Source organism: Nycticebus coucang, chromosome 9 (genome assembly GCF_027406575.1).
Source record: "Nycticebus coucang isolate mNycCou1 chromosome 9, mNycCou1.pri, whole genome shotgun sequence".
Lineage (NCBI taxonomy): Eukaryota > Metazoa > Chordata > Mammalia > Primates > Lorisidae > Nycticebus > Nycticebus coucang.
The window spans coordinates 34,375,801-34,394,052 of NC_069788.1; the positions used below are offsets into that span (position 1 = coordinate 34,375,801).

At 35.0% G+C, this 18,252-nt stretch overlaps 1 protein-coding gene across 5 annotated transcripts in view; it reads left to right on the forward strand.

The window, feature by feature from the left end:
* The window catches only part of SUPT3H (SPT3 homolog, SAGA and STAGA complex component), a 502,772-nt gene that overhangs the window by 95,550 nt on the left and 388,970 nt on the right, over positions 1-18,252 (forward strand). Inside the window, exon 1 of one of the 5 annotated variants that reach the window (XM_053602209.1) lies at positions 8,802-8,809. The exons of the other annotated variants lie outside the window; for them this stretch is intronic. The gene's annotated coding sequence lies outside the window, so the exon portion shown is untranslated. Of the gene's footprint in view, positions 1-8,801; positions 8,810-18,252 lie in introns of those variants that run through there. 5 annotated transcript variants of the gene reach the window in all.

Consider the following 18,252-nt stretch of genomic DNA (forward strand, 5'->3'; position numbering starts at 1 on the left):
TTTGAATGTTTGTCCCCTATAAAACTTGAATTGCCATTATAGTAGTATTAAGAGGTCGGACCTTTAAGAGGTAGTTATTCCATGATAGGTCCACATCCTAGAACCCAAAATTTCATCAATGGATGAATGAATAAACAAAATATGGTATATCCATACAACAGAATGTTATTCTGCCACAAAAAGGATTTAAGTACTGATACATGCAGCAACATGGATGAACCTAGAAAACATTATGGTAACATTATGAAAAAGCCAGTCAAAAAAGACCACCCACTGTATCATTTCACTAACATGAAAGTTTAGAGTAGGAAAATTTAGAGACAACAGATGAATGGTTGCCTAGGGTGGTGGTGGAGATACAGAAAAATTAATGGTGGGAGGGTGAGGGATGGAGATTGATGTGTCATTCCAAGATTATGTGTCACTCCAAGATTCATTCACACATTGTGGTATTAAGAGGTGGAGCCTTTAGAAGATGATTTGTTTATGAAGAGCACTGCCCTTATGAATGGGATTCATGCCCTTTTAAAAGAGGCTTGAGAAGGAGCCTTTTACTCCTTCCTTCATGTGAGGAAACACAGAAGTTACTATCTATGGTGAACAGCCCCTCACCAGATACTCAATCTGCTGGTGCCTTGGTTTTGGATTTCCCAGCTTCCAGAACTGTGAGAAATTAGTTTTTGTTGTTTTAAATTGCTCTGTATATGGTATTTTGTCATGGCAACCTGGACAGACAGTGATAGGATAAAGGATATCAGGTTTCTTTTCTGTGTGTGTCATAAAAGTATTCTAAAGTTGACTGTGGTGATGATTTTACATGTCTGTGAATGTACTAAAAGCCATTGAGTTATATACTTCAAATGGGTGAATTATATGGCATGTGAATTATGGCTCAATAAAGCTGTTAAAAATGGTGCTAATTTTAGTATCTAACCTCATAAGCTAGGTTGTAAAAAATAAATTAATGAACATGAAGTTTTTAAAATAGTGTTTGGTGTAGAGTAGGCACTCAAATAATGACAAGTAAGGTAAGAATTAATTATAGCCTTGAGAGGAGCTAATCAGAAAAGAAGACAATACAATAGATCTCCATTTATTGGGGGAATATGTTGCAAGAACCCTACTGTATGCCTGAAACCACAGAGAGTACTAAATCCTATATATATTATGTTTTTTCCTATATAGATATACCTATCATTAAGTTTAATAAGTGAGGCACAGTAAGAGTTTAACAGCGTAACTAGTAATAAAATAGAGCAAGTATAACAGTGTGCCAGCATCACTGCTCTTGTGCTTTGGGACCATTATTAAGTAAAGTAAGGGTACGTGAACCGAAGCATTACAGTACTGCAGCAGTCAATCTGATAACTAGAACTGCTGCTAAGTGACTGACAAACAAATGGGTAGCCTATACACTGCCAATCTACTGGACAAAGGGATGAGCCTGAGGGTAATGGAGGGGGTCAGTATGAGATTTCCTTATGTTCTTGAGAATGGGACATAATTTAACACTTAACAAATATTGTTTATTTTTGGAATTTTCCATTTAGTATTTTTGGACTACATTTGACCACAGGTAACTGAAACTGTGGAAACTGAAATCATATATAATGGAGGATGTAGAAGGAAGGTCCTAGAGTAGAAAATGGCTACATTTCCTTTCTTGGACCCGCTTATGTGATACAGTATGGGATGTGATTCAGGTCTTTCTGTTCGTTGGAGTAAAAGGCATTTTACCCGATACAACAGCTTTCTTTTGTAATCTTATTCTTTATAAAGCATTAATGCTGTTATTGAACTTTTATACTTGTGATCTTTGGCCTTTCTATTATATACATGAATGTGTTTAATTTTATTTTTGTCTTTTTATTATTTTTGAAGATGGTGTCTTGCCCTGTCACCTAAGGCTGTAGTGCATTGGTGTGATCATAGCTCACTGCAGGCTCACACTTGTGGGTTCCAGCGATCTTCCCTCTATAGCCACCAAGTAGCTGGAACTGTAACTACAAGCCACCATGCCCAGCTGATATTTAAAAAAATTTTTTTAGAGAGAAGATCTTATTATGGTGCTCATGCTGGTCTCTAGCTCTTGGCCTCAAGCATTCTTCCTGCCTCATCTTCACAAGTGACTGGTATTACAGGAATGAGCTACTGCTCCTGGTTATTTGTTTATTTTTAGTGTGTATCTTACCACTGATTTAACACTTCTTTGAGGGTGTGGTCTATGTTTTACGTTTTAATGTCTTTATCTTGCTGAGCACAGGTCTGAGCTTGCTAATAGTAAGTGGGTAATTATTGTCACTGTTTGACATTTTGTTAGCCTCATCTAAAATTTGCTAATTTTCTTAGTTTCTGTCTTATGCTTGTCAACGCTTCTCGTTTTGCAGGTTTAATACAACCTGGGTATCAATTTCAGTTTTGATTGAAGTAGAAATATATTTAAAATGCTAGTAGCTAGTAGCCAAAATAGCTCATTGCTATTGTTGTAATGTATACTTATTTAAAGATGTCAACTATTTAAAAAGATAGAAAGTACCAGTAAACACATTTCAAAATGCTTATTTGTTGTTTGATGTATATTGCACCGGATATTGACGTTGATATTGATGTAAATGTGTGTTAATGTATACATACATAAGTATATATAAGTAAATATATATATATTTCTGTTCTGGTGCTTACATTTGATTGTGATATTGATGTAGATACATATGTGTGTGTATGTATGTTTATGTGTGTATTACTCTTCTGTTGCTTACATTCTTTATTGTGATACTGATGTGTGTATATACAGAGGGTGCCAAAATGTATCCACATTTTAAGAAAGGAAAAAGCATTAAATTTGTCATACTCAAGTCACATTTGACTTCTGCAATTATAAGAAATGCTCAGTGTGAATTCATTTTTCGTTATTGGCATAAACTATTACAATTTTAATATAGTTTTTTCTTTTCTTAAAATGTGTATACATTTTTTGGTACACTCTGTATATAAAATGTGTGTATGTATACAGTAGAATCTCTAAGTTGACTACCCAAGGGACTGTAACAAACTGGTCAACATATAGCGGTGGTCAACATACGGAAATGGGCCTATTCTACTGATATGTAGATGTGATACATGTCTACTCTATGAAATTTAGGTCAATTTAAGGAGGTGGTCAACTGTGGAGGTTCTACTATAATTTTTATTTTATTAAAAAAATTTTGTTTTGAATTTATCTACTGCCTCATCCATCCCCATTTTATCACCAACTCACCATTAAAAGTTAAGGGTGCGTATTGGAGAAAAATATACATATATACACAGTAGAATCTCTATAGTTGACTACCTCCCTGCATTGACCACCTCCTTAAGTTGATCTAATTGTCATAGATTAGCTTGTATCAGATAGGCATGTATCACATTATCAGTATAGTAGGCCTAGTTCCTTATGTTGATTACCTCTGCATGTTGACCAGTTTGAATATGTTTCCCCTGTCCTTACCCTTAACTTTTGATTATGAGTTGGTGATAGAAAGGGGGCAGATGTGGAGGTAGATTAATTAAAACTTAATTTTGTGGGCAGTGTCTGTGGCTCAAAGGAGTAGGGCGCTGGCCCCATATGCCGGAGGTGGCGGGTTCAAACCCAGCCCCGGCTAAAAACTGCAAAAAAAAAAAAAGGTTTTCTGAGAATGCATTTCAAACTGCCCAGTAGTGTTTAGTCATTGGAAGATTATTGCTGGCTATACAATACGTTTTGACTTCTAAATCTATACCTATGTGCCAAAACAGACTATTTCTTTGTGAATTAGCTGCTGTTCTTTGCATGTTTAAAAGTATTGGAACTCATATATTAAGGGAAGGAACTCTTTACATGTTAAGGAAGGCCTTTAAAACTTTGTTTTGTATATTATAAAAATTTTAATTTTTAATTTTAAATAATAAACGTTTATGATATTTTTTAATCAGGAGTTAAAAAATCTTTGTGTCACAAGTGACAGTCTTATTTGTGGTTTTCCAGCTTTAGTGTCAGGTTAGTATTCTTTGGTAGGGTTAATATTAAGTCACCTTCTTATAGCTGCTATAAATAGCTTAGTAAAGATATTAGGCTTACATATTATACTATTAGTTTTCCTTATTGCTTATATAGGGTAATGAGATAGAGGCCTGGTTATTTTTGTGGGGTATCCCTCAATGATAACATTCACTATAGATGAAAATTCTCCAAAGATGAAGCTTTTATTCTTCTGGCTAAGGTTAAGCCTGGTTATGAATATTTTGGTAGCTGAGCAGAAGGGGGTTGGGGTGAGACTTCAGGGTGTTTTCTCAGTATGATATGTCACTTCCTTCAAATGTTTGTTGTTCACAAACACAGAATTTCTGAGGTGTAATGGCCCTAAAGATGCAAACTTCAGTCTTTTGCAAGAGCTTTTAAAGGGATAATGGCATGGCCTGAATGAGGGTGGAAAAGGGACTTGGGGTTGTAATTGCTCCTTATTTGAATTTAAATGTGTTCTGGTTTTCAGTTCCACCATGTATACCTGTCTTCATTTCCCAAACTTTGTCAGGATTCTGTAGGGCAAAACATTTGATGCAGGGGTCCTCAAACTACGGCCCGTGGGCCACATGAGGCCATGTGATTGTATTTTTTCCCGTTTTGTTTTTTTACTTCAAAATAAGATATGTGCAGTGTCCATAGGAATTTGTTCATAGTTTTTTTTTTTTTAAACTATAGTCTGGCCCTCCGACAGTCTGAGGGACAGTGAACTGGCCCCCTGTTTAAAAGGTTTGAGGAGCCCTGATTTGATGTTTGTTGTCCCCCACACCCCCAAGCTTAGGTTTCCACTTTAGTGAATCTACTTTCTAGTTGCAAAAATTATTAATATTTTTTGTCTGCTGTTCTCTTCTTTCTCTTTTCCTTATCCATTTTGTATTCCTTTGGTGTTTTTACTAAAGTGAAAGACCAGTATTTTTACCTTTTTCTTCTTAGGATACAGCAGAGGTAAATATCCATTTAATTAGATATACCATGTTCTTCAAGCATGTGATGTTTGCTTATAGTTTTATCTACATGATAGATAATTGGTAATACAGAGAAACTGTAAGCAAAGTAGAAGAACAAAAAAAAGTAAAGATATATTATCTCTAAAGAATGAAATAAAGTCAGAAAGCAAGGAAAGATTAATATACAAATGTTAGTAAACAAACTATTTGTTTAAAATATTCTTATACCTGGCAAATAAGAACTATTGTTGTTCAATTCCTTTTTTGTTGCTATAGAAGATTCGACAGGATATTGCATGGTTTCTAGGTAGTAAATACTTTAGGAGTTGAATTGCTAGATCAAATGATAAGTATATACTGAATTTTATTAGGTACTACCAAATTATTTTCTAAGGTGGCTTTTGCATTTTGTCAACTTTCATAATGTATGAAAGTTCAGTTCTTCTGCATCTCCATTGGCATGTGGCATTGCTAGTTTTTTTTTTTTTAAATTTAGCCATTCTAATACATGTGAACTGATATCTTCTTATGATTTTATTTTGCTATTACTATACTTAGTAATTATTTCCCTAATTACAATGATGTTGAGAATCTCTTTATGTGCTTATTTGCTTATATAGACCTTCACAGGTGTCTGTTTAACATTTTTCCTGTTATTTCCTGATTTTTTTTCTTATTTTTTTTGACTTTGAGGGCTTGAGGGCTTTTTATACACCCTGGATACCAGGACTTTAGATATCAGGTCTTTTGTCTGATATGTAATTTGAAAATATTTTCTCTTAGTCTAAAGCATATCTTTTCATTTGTTTAGCAACATCTTTGTCATTGCAAAAGCTTTTAATTTTTATAAAGTCCAGTGTATCAGTTTTACTTTTCTGTATCATGATTTTGGTATTGGATCTGAGAACTCCTGGCATAAGTAAATGTCACAATGCCATTTTCCTCTGCATTCTTTTTTTAAATTTCATATTAATATGAGGGCACAGATTATAAGGTCACATTGTTTGCATTTGTTAGGTAGAGTCCAAGTTGTAGTTGTGCCTTTTACCCAGGAGGAGTGCCATTTATCCCTACATTGTGCCTGCTATGTATGAGTACACCATTCTCTAAGAGTTTAATAGTTTCTTCTTCTTCTTCTTCTTTTTCTTTTTTTACATTTAAGTCTGTAATTCATATGAATTGCTGTTGTTAAATTATTTAGTATAGGTCAAGAGTCATTTTTTTCCTGCAATGGATATCTATTCTAGCACTATTTGTTGACAGTATTACGTCTGTCGTTTCTCCATTGACTTGCCTTTGCATCTTTGTGAACAATCATTTGGGCTTATTTCTGTATGCTCTTTTCTGTTCCATTGATCTTTGAGTCTAACCTTTGCCCATTACCACAGTCTTGATTACAGTAGCTTTGTAATATGTAAGAAAATGTTTTCGAGTTTTCTTTTTTTTTTGTAGAGACAGAGTCTCACTGTACCGCCCTCGGGTAGAGTGCCATGGCCTCACACGGCTCACAGCAACCTCTAACTCTCGGGCTTACACGATTCTCTTGCCTCAGCCTCCCGAGTAGCTGGGACTACAGGCGCCCGCCACAACGCCCGTCTGTTTTTTTGTTACAGTTTGGCCGGGGCCGGGTTTGAACCCGCCACCCTCGGCATATGGGGCCGGCGCCCTACTCACTGAGCCACAGGCGCCACCCTGTTCTTCTTTTTTAATTGTTTTTGATATTCTAATTTTCTTGTCTTTCTGTATGAAATTTAGAATTGGCTATGTCTACAAAGTATTGCTGAGATTTTGATTGAGATTACCTTAAATCTGTAGATCAATTTGAGGGAAATTGTCAACTGTACTAAATTTTTGAATCTGTGAACATAGTATGGTCTCTTTTTTAAAGTTCATTTGATTTCTTTCATTAGAATTTTGTAATAAACAATGTATAAATTTTTTACAAATTTTCTTAGATTTATTCCTTGTGTTTTTTTTGAAAGCTTGAAAGCTATTTTTCATAAATGGTCCAATTAAAAAGTTTTAGTTTCCAATCGTTAAATGCTGGTATATAGAAACTGATTGATACTTGTAAGATGAGCTTGTATCCTGCAACTTTGCTAACCTCACAAATTAGTTTTGGGAACTTTTATAGAAATCTTGGTATTTTCTTTGTAGAACATTGTGTCATCTGGTAATAGGCAGTTTTCTTTTTTATAGTTGCATACCTTCTTTTCTTCTTTCACTTTCTCCCTTTTTCTTCCATCTTTAGTTCCATTCCCTCTTCTCCTCTTTTGTATCTTATTGCATTGACTAAGATTTGTTAAGACAATGTTGAATAGGAGTGGTGAGATGAGCTATTACTGCCTTGTTCCCACTTTTACAAAGAAAGCTATGTTTTTTATACAGTAGATGTGCTGTATTTCATTGAAGAATTTCCTTTCCATTTTTAGACTACTCAGTTTTTATCATGGTACAGTTTTAAATTTTGTTAAATTCTTTTTCCATATCATTTGCTAGGACTCTGTAATTTTTTCCCCTTTAGGTGTAAATATGGTATATTACATTGATTAATGTTTAAGTATTGAGCCAGTCTTGCAATCCTGAGATACATCTCATTTGATGAGGGTATATATGTGGGATATTATTCTTTTATATGTTGCTGGACTTTATTTGCTAATATTTTGCTGCGGATTTTCCTTGGATTTGTATGTGATGCTGATCTGTAATTGTATTTTTTGTACCCTCTTTGTCTGTTTTGGTAAGAAGATAATTCTGTCCCTAAAAATGAATTGGTTAGTATTTCTGCTGTTCTCTTACTGAGATGAAATGGTTTGGATTTAGTATTATTTCTTCCTTATACACATTGGGTAGAGTTCTCTAGTGTAACAACGTGAGGCTGGACTTCTCCTTTTTATTTTTGAAAGATTTTTTTACATACAAATGTATTTTCTTTAATAGATATACAAAGATTATTTCAAGATTTTATGATAACCGATTCAGTGATTCTCATAGCACATTACTCACAGCACGTTACTCATAGTAATTGCCATTACAGCTATGATTTATTACAGAGCAGCAAGGTAAAAAGATTCATGGAGAGTATTAGGGTATTTCAGTGTAGGCTTTAAAAGTTCGTCCTACTGACAGCAGGCAATTTTCTAGCAATGAATTGGAGTAATACTGTGCAATGTTTCTGTCCAGAAAAGCCTGCTTAAAACTTAAGGGTTTTTCATTAAGGGCTAGTCATGTATACACATGGTATCTGCATGACTAGCCATAGCTAGTAAAATTCCTGGCTCCAGAAGAAAAGCAGGTGTGTATAAATAATCATGGTGTTAGTTCAGAAAATCTAGATAAGCTGGTCCATCAGGATTCCATGCCAAAAGTGGTCAAAATAAGTTTGTTCTATGGAGAACATCCTAAATACTAAGTTCTCACATATCAGCTGAAGGGCAGCTCTGTGATCAGGCCCTTCAAAAGATAGCATCAGGCCTGCCATGTTAACTCTTACCTGTAAAATACAGGATTCTTTCAGTTATCTCTACTGAGGCTTGGTAGTTTGTGTCTTTCAAGGAAATGGTCCATTTCTTTTAATTAGTCAAAATTATTGTAGATTTGCTTATAGTATTCCCTTAACATCTGTGGGGTCTATTGTGATAGTTCTTCTTGGATTTTTTGCTTGGACTGACTGTAGGATTATCAGTTTCATTGATCTCTTCAAGGAAATAGTTTTTGGTTTCAGTGATTTTTCTCTACTGTTTTCAACGTCATAAATTTCTGTTGTTATATCGTCTGCTTACTTTAGGTTACTTCTTATCTTTTTTGATTTCTTAAAGCAGGAGTCTTAGATTATTGATATAAAACCTGTCTTCTTTTCTAATATGTGTATTTAATGTTATAAATGTCCCTCTTACCACTGCTTTAAGTATAACTTTCAAATTTTGGTATGTTGTATTTACATTTTCATTTAGTTAAAAATATTTCTTAAATCCTCTTAACATTTTCTTTGATTCATGTATTGCTTAGGGGTATGTTTTAAAGTTTTTGAATATTTGGGGGATTTTCTCTTCTCCTTTATTGATTTCTAGTTAAATTTATTTATGCTCAGAGAATGTACTTTGTAAGATTTTGGTTACTTTATATCTGTTAAGATTTGTTTTGTGAACTTGGATGTGGTTTACCTTGATGGATTTCCATGAGCACTCTAAAGAATGCATATTTTGTTGTAATATAGTGGAATGTTATATAAATGTCTCCTAAGTCAAATTGTTTGATAGTATTGTCAGTTCTGAGATATCCTTGCTATTTTTCTGTGAACTTGTTCTATTAATTATTTGAGAAAAATGTGTTGAACTCTTCGTTTCTAGATATGGATTTTTCCGTTTTTCTTTTCACTTCAATCAGTATTTGCTTTACGTATTCTGAAGCTCTAATGTTAGGTGCCTATACAAATAGCATTATAGTGAAGTATAATGTTCTTCTTTATTTTTTAACAATTTTTCTTATTCTAAACTTTTTTTTACCTGAAAAAATATATTTTTTTATTAAATCATAGCTGTGTACATTAAAGCATTTATAGGGTATAATGTGCTGGTTTTATATACAATTCGAAATACTTTCATAAAACTGGTTAACATAGCCTTCCCTGTACTTTCTTAATTATTTTGTTTGAGCATTTACACTTAGTAAATTTGACATGTACCCTTGTAAAATGCACCATAGGTGTGGTCCCACCAATTACCCTCCCTCAACCCATCCTTCCCCTCTTCACCCCTCCCCTTGCTCTTTCCCCTTCATCTTGGGCTGTAGTTGGGTTATAGCTTTCATATGGAAGTATGTTTGCTTATATATTGGTTTCATAGTAGAGCTGAGTACCTTGGATACTTTTTCCTCCATTCTTGAGATAGTTTACTGAGAAGAATATGTTCCAGCTCCATCCATGTAAACATAAAAGAGGTAAAGTCTCCAGGTGGTGCCTGTGGCTCAAGAAGTAGGGCGCCAGTCCCATATGCCGAAGGTGGTGGGTTCAAACCTAGCCCTGGCCAAAAACTGCAAAAAAGAAAAAAGAGTAAAGACTCCATCCTTTTTAAGGCTGCATAATATTCCATTATATATATATACCACAATTTATTAATCCATTCATGGGTTGATGGACACGCGGGCTTCTTCCATGACTTAGCAATTATGAATTGGGCTGCAATAATCATTCTGGTGCAAATATCTTTGTTATAAAGTGATTTTTGGTCCTCTGGATATATACCTAGTAGAGGAATTGCAGGATGAAACAGCAGGTCATCTATTTTTAGATCCCTAAGTGATCTCCAAACTTCTTTCCAAAAGGAACCTATTAGCTTGCTTTCCCACCAGCAGTGTAGAAGTGTTCCCCTTTCTCTGCATCCATGCCAATATCTGTAGTTTTGGGATTTTGTTACGTGGGCTACTTTTATTGGAGTTAGATGATATCTCAAAGTGGTTTTGATTTGCATTTCTCTAATGATCAAAGATGATGAGCATTTTTTCATATGTCTGTAAACCATGCGCCTGTCTTCTTCAGAGAAGCTTCTGTTCAAGTCTCTTGCCCACAATGAAATGGGATCACTTGTTCTGTTCTTATTAATGAGTTTGAGTTCTCTGTGGATTCTGGTTACCAAACCTTTGTCAGAAGCATAACCTGTAAATATCTTCTCCCATTCTGAGGGCTGTCTGCTTGCTTTACTTACTGTGTTCTTGGCTATACCAGATGCATTTTAGTTTGATCAGATCCCAGTAATGTATTTTTGGTGTTGTTTCAATTGCCCAGGGGAGTCCTCCTCGTAAAATATTCTCCCAAGCCGATTTCTTCAAGTGTTTTCCCTGCACACTCCTAGTATTTTTATAATTCCGTGTCTTAAGTTTAAATCTTTTATCCAGTGAGAATCAATTTTTGTTAATGGTGAAAGGTGGGGTCCAGTTTCAGTCGTCTACAAGTTTGCCACCCAGTTCACCCAGCACCATTTGTTAAATAGGGAGACTTTCCCCCACTGAATGTTTTGGATAGGCTTATCAAATATCAAATGACGATAAGTAGCTGGTTTCATTTCTTGGTTCTCTATTCTGTTCCATACATCTATGTTTTTGTGCCAGTACCATGCTGTTTTAATCACTATTGATTTATAGCATAGTCTAAGGTCTGGTAGCGTGATTCCTCCTGCTTTGTTTTTATTTCTGAGTAATGTCTTGGCTAATCGAGGTTTTTTTCTGATTCCATATAAAATGAAGTATTATTTTTTCCAGGTCTTTAAAGTATGATAGTGGTGCTTTAATAGGGATAGCATTAACATTGTATATTGCTTTGGGTAGTGTGGACATTTTAATAATGTTGATTCTTCCCAACCATGAGCATGGTATGTTTTTCCATTTGTTAACATCTTCAGCTACTTCTTTTCTCAGAGTTTCATAGTTCTCTTTATAGAGAGAGTCCTTTGTTATGTAAACACCCAAACATTTCATCTTGCTTGGCACTACTATAAAAGGAATACAGTCCTTGATCGTTTTTTCAGCTTGACTGTTGTTGGTATATATAAAGGCTACTGATTTGTGAATATGGATTTTGTATCGTGAGACACTGCTGTATTCCTTGATCACGTCTAAGAGTTTTGTAGTTGAGTCCCTAGGGTTTTCCAGGTATACAATCATATCATGTACGAAGAGTGAAAGTTTGATGTCCTCTGACTCTATTCTAAACTCTATTTTGCATATTAATTTAGTCACACCAGGTTTCTTTGATTAGTGTTTGCATGATATGGCTCTTTAAGTTTTTTTAACCTATCTGTATAATTTCAGTTAAAGTAGGCTAAACCTTTCATTCTTATGCCTATATTTTCTTCATTTATACCAATAAATGAAGTTTAACAAAGATGTTTGTGGATTAACCAGGAATTGAGGTTGTTATTGAATTCTTATTTTAGGATGTGGTTGTAATTGAATTGCAGCACCAGACCACAGTGCCCAGGAAAGTAATAAAAAGAATCAGAACATTTCTTCTGGGAACAGTTACCAGGTTGTCTATTCTGAGACTTGGTAATTGGCTCTGGGTAAAGCCCTTTTGGCACTCTTCATTCCCAGGTTCCCTAATCACAATAAGCACTGTCAGGATCACTGACAATTTTATTAACAGGCTAATAACATTGTGGATATTACCTAGATATATGGGAGGCATGGCCTTTGGAGTATACATAAAGGTTGTGTGAAACCCACTGCTTTTATTTTTTCTCTTGGTACTCTGTAATTTTTTTTTTTTTTACATTATCATTAAAATCATATTAGGTCCAGCTCAGAGTGGGGAAGAATACTGTACTTGGCAGACACTAAAGCCTAGATCTGCTCCTATATTTATTCTCTTCCTTCCTCATCTCCATACATTCTGTACAGTTTTGAGGAATTAATTTTTCTAAAAGCATGTACATGATGTATCACAGAAGTACATTGTGATTAATATATTTCTCTGTGTGTTTTTAGAAATAATACTTTAGATTTTCTGATAGAAATCTCAGTACTTGCATAATTGTTTAGGAAGTACTTTCCCTGGTGTTTACTAGGTCAGAGTTTTTATCAAAGCTGTCTATAAATCATTATCCAGTCTTTCTTCAGTTTACTTCATCCTTCCAAATAGCTTTACATAATATTTATATGCCAAAGACAAAGTTCTATGTTTAGTCAGTATCTCTTTTCTGATCTCTGGATTGTTACATTCACCTGCCAAGTTGATATCTTCATTTGGATGTTTAATGGTTTAACTACATCCTTGGATTCTCTTTTCCAAATACTCTTCTTTTTTTATGTTTTTCATCTCAGTTTAATGTCAGATTCCTTAGCATCAGTCTTTCTTTTGTACTCCACATTTACTTGTCAGCAAATCCTCCCACCTGTGTCTTAAAGACACATTTAAATCAGGCTAATACTCCCTAACTCTGGTATCATCTAAATATTTCTACTTTTTAAAAGATTCAGCGAAGGATAATAGAGAAGAGAGCAAGATGGCTTAGGTTACAGTTATATAAAATTCTAGTTGTGTGATCTTTAAGTTTTTAAATCTCTGAATGTCAGTTTCCTTATCTGCAAAATACATCATATGGTTGGCATGAGAATTAAAAATAATTAAATGTTTATAACATTCTTAGAATAGTGATTAATACATGGCATGGTTATGTACATATTTGTTAATTAAAAAAATACTCTTACTGGTGTATATAAAGTCTACTGATTTTTGGACATTGATTTTATACCCTAAGACATTACTGCGTTTTCTAATGACTTCCAGGAGTTTTGTGGTTGAGTCTCTGGGGTTTTCTAGGTGTAAGACCATATCTTCAGCAAAGAGGGAGAGTTTGACCTCTTGTGCCCCTATTTGTATATCCTTCTCAGGCTATATTACCAGTCCACAGTAATCAAAACAGCATGGTATTGGCAAAAAAATAGAGACATAGATTTATGGAACGGAATCGAAAATCAAGAGTTGAAACCAGTCTCTGTCATCTGATCTTTGATAAACTAAACAAAAGCATACAGTGGGGAAAAGAATCCCTATTCAACAAGTGGTGCTGAGAGAACTGGATAACCACATGTAAAAGACTGAAACTGGACCCACACCCTTCAGCCCTTACAAAAATTGACTCAAGATGGATAAGAAATTTAAATCTAAAACATGAAAAGATAAAAATCTTAGGAGAGGTTCTGGGCAAAACTCTTGATGATGCTGGCCTGGGGAAAGATTTTATGACAAAGACTATAGAAGCCATCGCAACAACAAAAATTAACAAATGGGACTTAGGCTGAAAAGCTTCTGCACAGCTAAGGACACAACAAGTAAAGCAATAAGATACCCTTCAGAATGGGAAAAGATATTTGCAGGGTATCAGTCTGACAAAGAGTTTATAACTAGAGTCTACAAATTAACAGAGAACTCAAATTAACAGAAAAAGAGGAAGCAATCCCATGTACCTCTGGGCAAGAGATGTGAACAGAATCTTCTCTGACGAAGACAGAAAATGGCTAACAAACATTTGAAAAAATGCTCATCATCCCTGATCATCCGAGAAATGCAAATCAAAATCACCCTGAGATACCACCTAACCGCACTGAGAATTACCCACGTCACAAAGTCTCAAAGCTGTAGGTGATTGTGGAGAGACGGGAACAGTCTGCTGGTGGGACTGTAAACTAATACAACCTTTTGGAAGAAAGTATGGAGAATCCTCAAAGAACTCAAAGGAGACCTCCCATTGGATCCTGCAATCCCATTACTAGGCATCTACCCAGAAGAAAAAAAAATCATTTTATCATAAGGACATATTGCACATTTGTTTATTGCAGTGCAATTTACAATCGCCAAAATGTGGAAACAACATAAATGCCCACCAATCCAGGAATGGATTAATAAGCTGTGGTATATGTATTTCATGGAATACTGTTCAGCCACTAAAAAGGATGCTGACTTTACATCTTTTGTATTAATTTGGATGGAGTTGAAATACATTCTTCTTAGTAAAGCATCACATGAATGGAGATGCAAGAATTCAATGTACTCAATTCTAATATGAAGGTAATAAATGATCTAATACAAGGGGTAGGGTAAGGGAATGAGTGAGCAGGGAGAGGAGAGGAGGGAGGCATCTACAGGGGTCACAGTGTATGGCACGCCTCTTGGGGGTGGGACAGGATTACAAGAGGGACTTTATCTAATAACCACAGTCAGTATAACCTAATTCTTTGTACCCTCAATGAATCCCCCCAAAACAAAGATTACTCTTATCTCATATGGTCTGTTTTATAAGCAGTAACCATGCTTTATTTTTTAGTGTATGTGCTACTGAAATGAGTACAAACCATGCTTTATTTTTTAAAATACAAACCTTTTAAAAAATCATTTCTTTACTCAAAACATTTTGTGGCTTTCTATCCCAATCAGAGTATGAAAATCTAAGTTCTTACAATCTCCTTCAGTGTCCTACATTATCTGGCCCCTGGTTATCTCTCAGATCTGTCTTCTGCCTTTCTTGTCTATGCTTGTATCACTCAAGCAACACTGGCCTTCTTAATGTTTCTCAAAACATAGCAGTCACATTCCCCTTGATTTGTGTTTTTTCTCCATTTTTAAATTTTATGTCTTTCCACTAGTATGTAAATTCCCTGAGAGCAGGCAAATTTGTATGTCTTTGAATATTATCAAAACTGCTTAAAACAGTAACTGGCACATAACAGAAGTTCATTAAATATTTCCTGAATGATGGAGTGGCTGAATGAATAAAACAAATCCTCTGGGTTTATTCCCTAGACCTGCAGTCTCCAACCCCTGGGTTACAGACCCATCTGTGGCCTGTTAGGTACTAGGCTGCACAGCAGGTGAGCAGCTGGCATGTGAGTGAGCAAAACTTCATCTGTATTTACAACTGTTCCCCTTTGCTCACATCACCCACCTGAGTTCAGCCTCCTGACAGATCAGTGGCATTAGATTCTCATAGGAACACGAACTCAACTGTAACCTACATATGAAGGATCTAGGTTGAATGCTCCTTATGAAAATCTAATGCAAGACATGATTGCGAGAGGGACTTTACCTAACAAATGCAATCAGTGTAACCTGGCTTATTATACCCTCAATGAACCCCCAACAATAAAAACAAACAAACAAAAATCTAATGCCTGATGTTCTAAGGTGAAGCTGAAGCCATGATGATAGTGCTGGGGAACAGCTGCAAATACAGATTATCATTAGCAGAGAGGTTTGTGCAGAAACCATAATACAGGCAGTCCCTGAGTTACATCTGACTTACGTAAAACTTGCACTTATGAATGGAGTCTTTTACAGTAAGACCCCAAGTTATAAATGTCTGACTGACATATGACTCGCACTTAAGAGGCTATTACAGGTAATAGGTGAATGTACCCGTTCCAACTTACATACAAATTCAACTCAAGAACAAACTTAACAAAGCCTATCTTATTCATATCCTAGGAATTGCCTATAAATAATTGCTTGCAGACTTATACCAAAACCATCTCCTACTCCCCCACCTCTTCTGGTCCATGGAGTAATTGTCTTCCTTGAAACATCCATGGTGCCCAAAAGGTTGGGGACTGCTGTTACAGACAGTGCAGTCCAGGAAATCATGAAATTTTTACTCATGTATGTTTGTTTAAAATAGATTTTTAGAATTGGTAGAGGCATTTGAGATCATCACATTTCATTTCTTTCTTTTAAATTAAAGAGAATGAGTAGAGTTAGGAAAAGAACCACATTTTATGACTGTTCTTTTCACCATAACACATTTCTTTCTTGAAATGTGGTAATGGTGGTACTGGAAGCCAAGGTCTCAATATAGTACTTTAGTTTCATAGGAACTATTTTAAATTTGTATTTTTATTTTTATGTACTCATTGAAGTTAAATAAATATTAGGTCTTTAGAAGAGTAAATGCTTTTCATAATTCGGAGAAAATTAAACATAGAATTGGTTGTTTAACTTAGTTGTAAAGTTGTACTCTATTTCCTGTTCTGATCTTAGAGATATGCAAGAAAACTAAAATTGATTGTTATAATATTTTCTTGTCAACTTACCACTTTAAGTCATTGCTCTATGCTTGGTAACAAAAGTTTTCTTTTTGAAAATTTCTTTTGAAATTTCCTGAATGAAAATTGTACATTTTTGTTGAATGTTACATCTTAATCCGTCTTACTCTTAGTTACCATGTTTTGTAATTCAAAGAAGTCACAATGTGAGTACTTCAGTACCATCTATATAGGAAGGTGATTTGGAGCCATTGTACTATATAGATTGACAATTGATGAGAAGCTTAGATTTTGTCCTGATGTGTATTCTTACTGTTTTGTGAAAGGTTCAGATATCTCTTTCATTTGGTCTCATAATGAAATAATGTGTGCTGTAGCAAGGTACATAATGGAGTTCCAGTGTAAATCACTTTATAGTTTAGATTAATAAAAAAAACTATTCATTATTTTGGAAGTTAATGATAGTTTCTTGTAAATGGTTATGTTTCACAAGTTCACTTGGATCAATCAAAGACATAAATGTAAGGGCTAAAACTATGAAACTCTTAGAAGAAAATATAAGGGAAAAACTTCATGACATTTAATTTGGCAGTGATTTCTTGGCGATTATATCAAAAGTACAGGCAAAAGAAAAAATAGAAAATTGAACTTCATCAAAATTAAAAACTTCTGTGCATTGAGAGAGTCCATCAAAAGAGTAGAAAGGTAACCCACAGAATGGGAGAAAATATTTGCAAATTATTTATCTGGTAAGAGGTTAACATCCAGAATATATAGGGAACTCCTAAAACTCAACAACAAAAATAAATAACCCAATCGAAAAATGGGCAAAGTGCTTATATAAACATTTCTCTAATGGAAATATAGAGATGTCAATACGAATATGAAAAGATGTTCAACATCTAGTCCTAAGAAAACTGCAAATCAAAACCACAGTGAGATTCCATTTCACAACCATTAGGAGAGCTATTTAAAAAATAAATAATTTTAGTAAGGATATGGACAAATTAGAACATCTCTGTATAGCTGGTAATAATTTAAAATTACATAGTTGGTGTGGAAAATGATACAGTGGTTCCTCAAAAATTAAACATAGAATTACCCTTATGTGATCCAGCAATTCTGCTTCTGGACACATACCCTGAAGAATTGAAAGTGAGGACTCAAACAGATATTAGTATGCCAGTCTTTGTAGCAGCATTATTTATGGCAGTTAAAAGATAGAAATAGCCCAAATGCCCATTAGTGAATGAATGGATAAACAAAATGTGGTATGCACACACATACACACAATGGAATACTATTCAGTTTTAAAAAGAAATGAGGTGGGGGGAATGGTGGCTCATGCCTGTAATCCTAGCATTGTGGGAGGTCAAGGGGAGTGGAGGCCCAGGCCATGGAGGCTGAGATGGGTGGAGGCAGAGGTGGGTGGATGTGGGTAGATAGCCTGTGCTCAGGAGCAAAGCATGTCGCCATCTCTACTTAAAATAGAAAAACTGACTGGGCATGTGGCAGGCACTGCTCAGGAAGCTGTTGCAAGAGGATCACTTGAGCCCAAGATTTTAAGGTTGCTGTGATCTGTGATGATGCTATGGCACTCTACTCAGGGTGACTGAATTTTTCCCTCTGTCTCAGGAAAATAAAAAAAGAAAAAGGAATGAAATTTTGATACTTGCTACATCATAATTGAATTTTGAAAATATTTGCTACATGAAATAAACCATACCCCAAAGGACA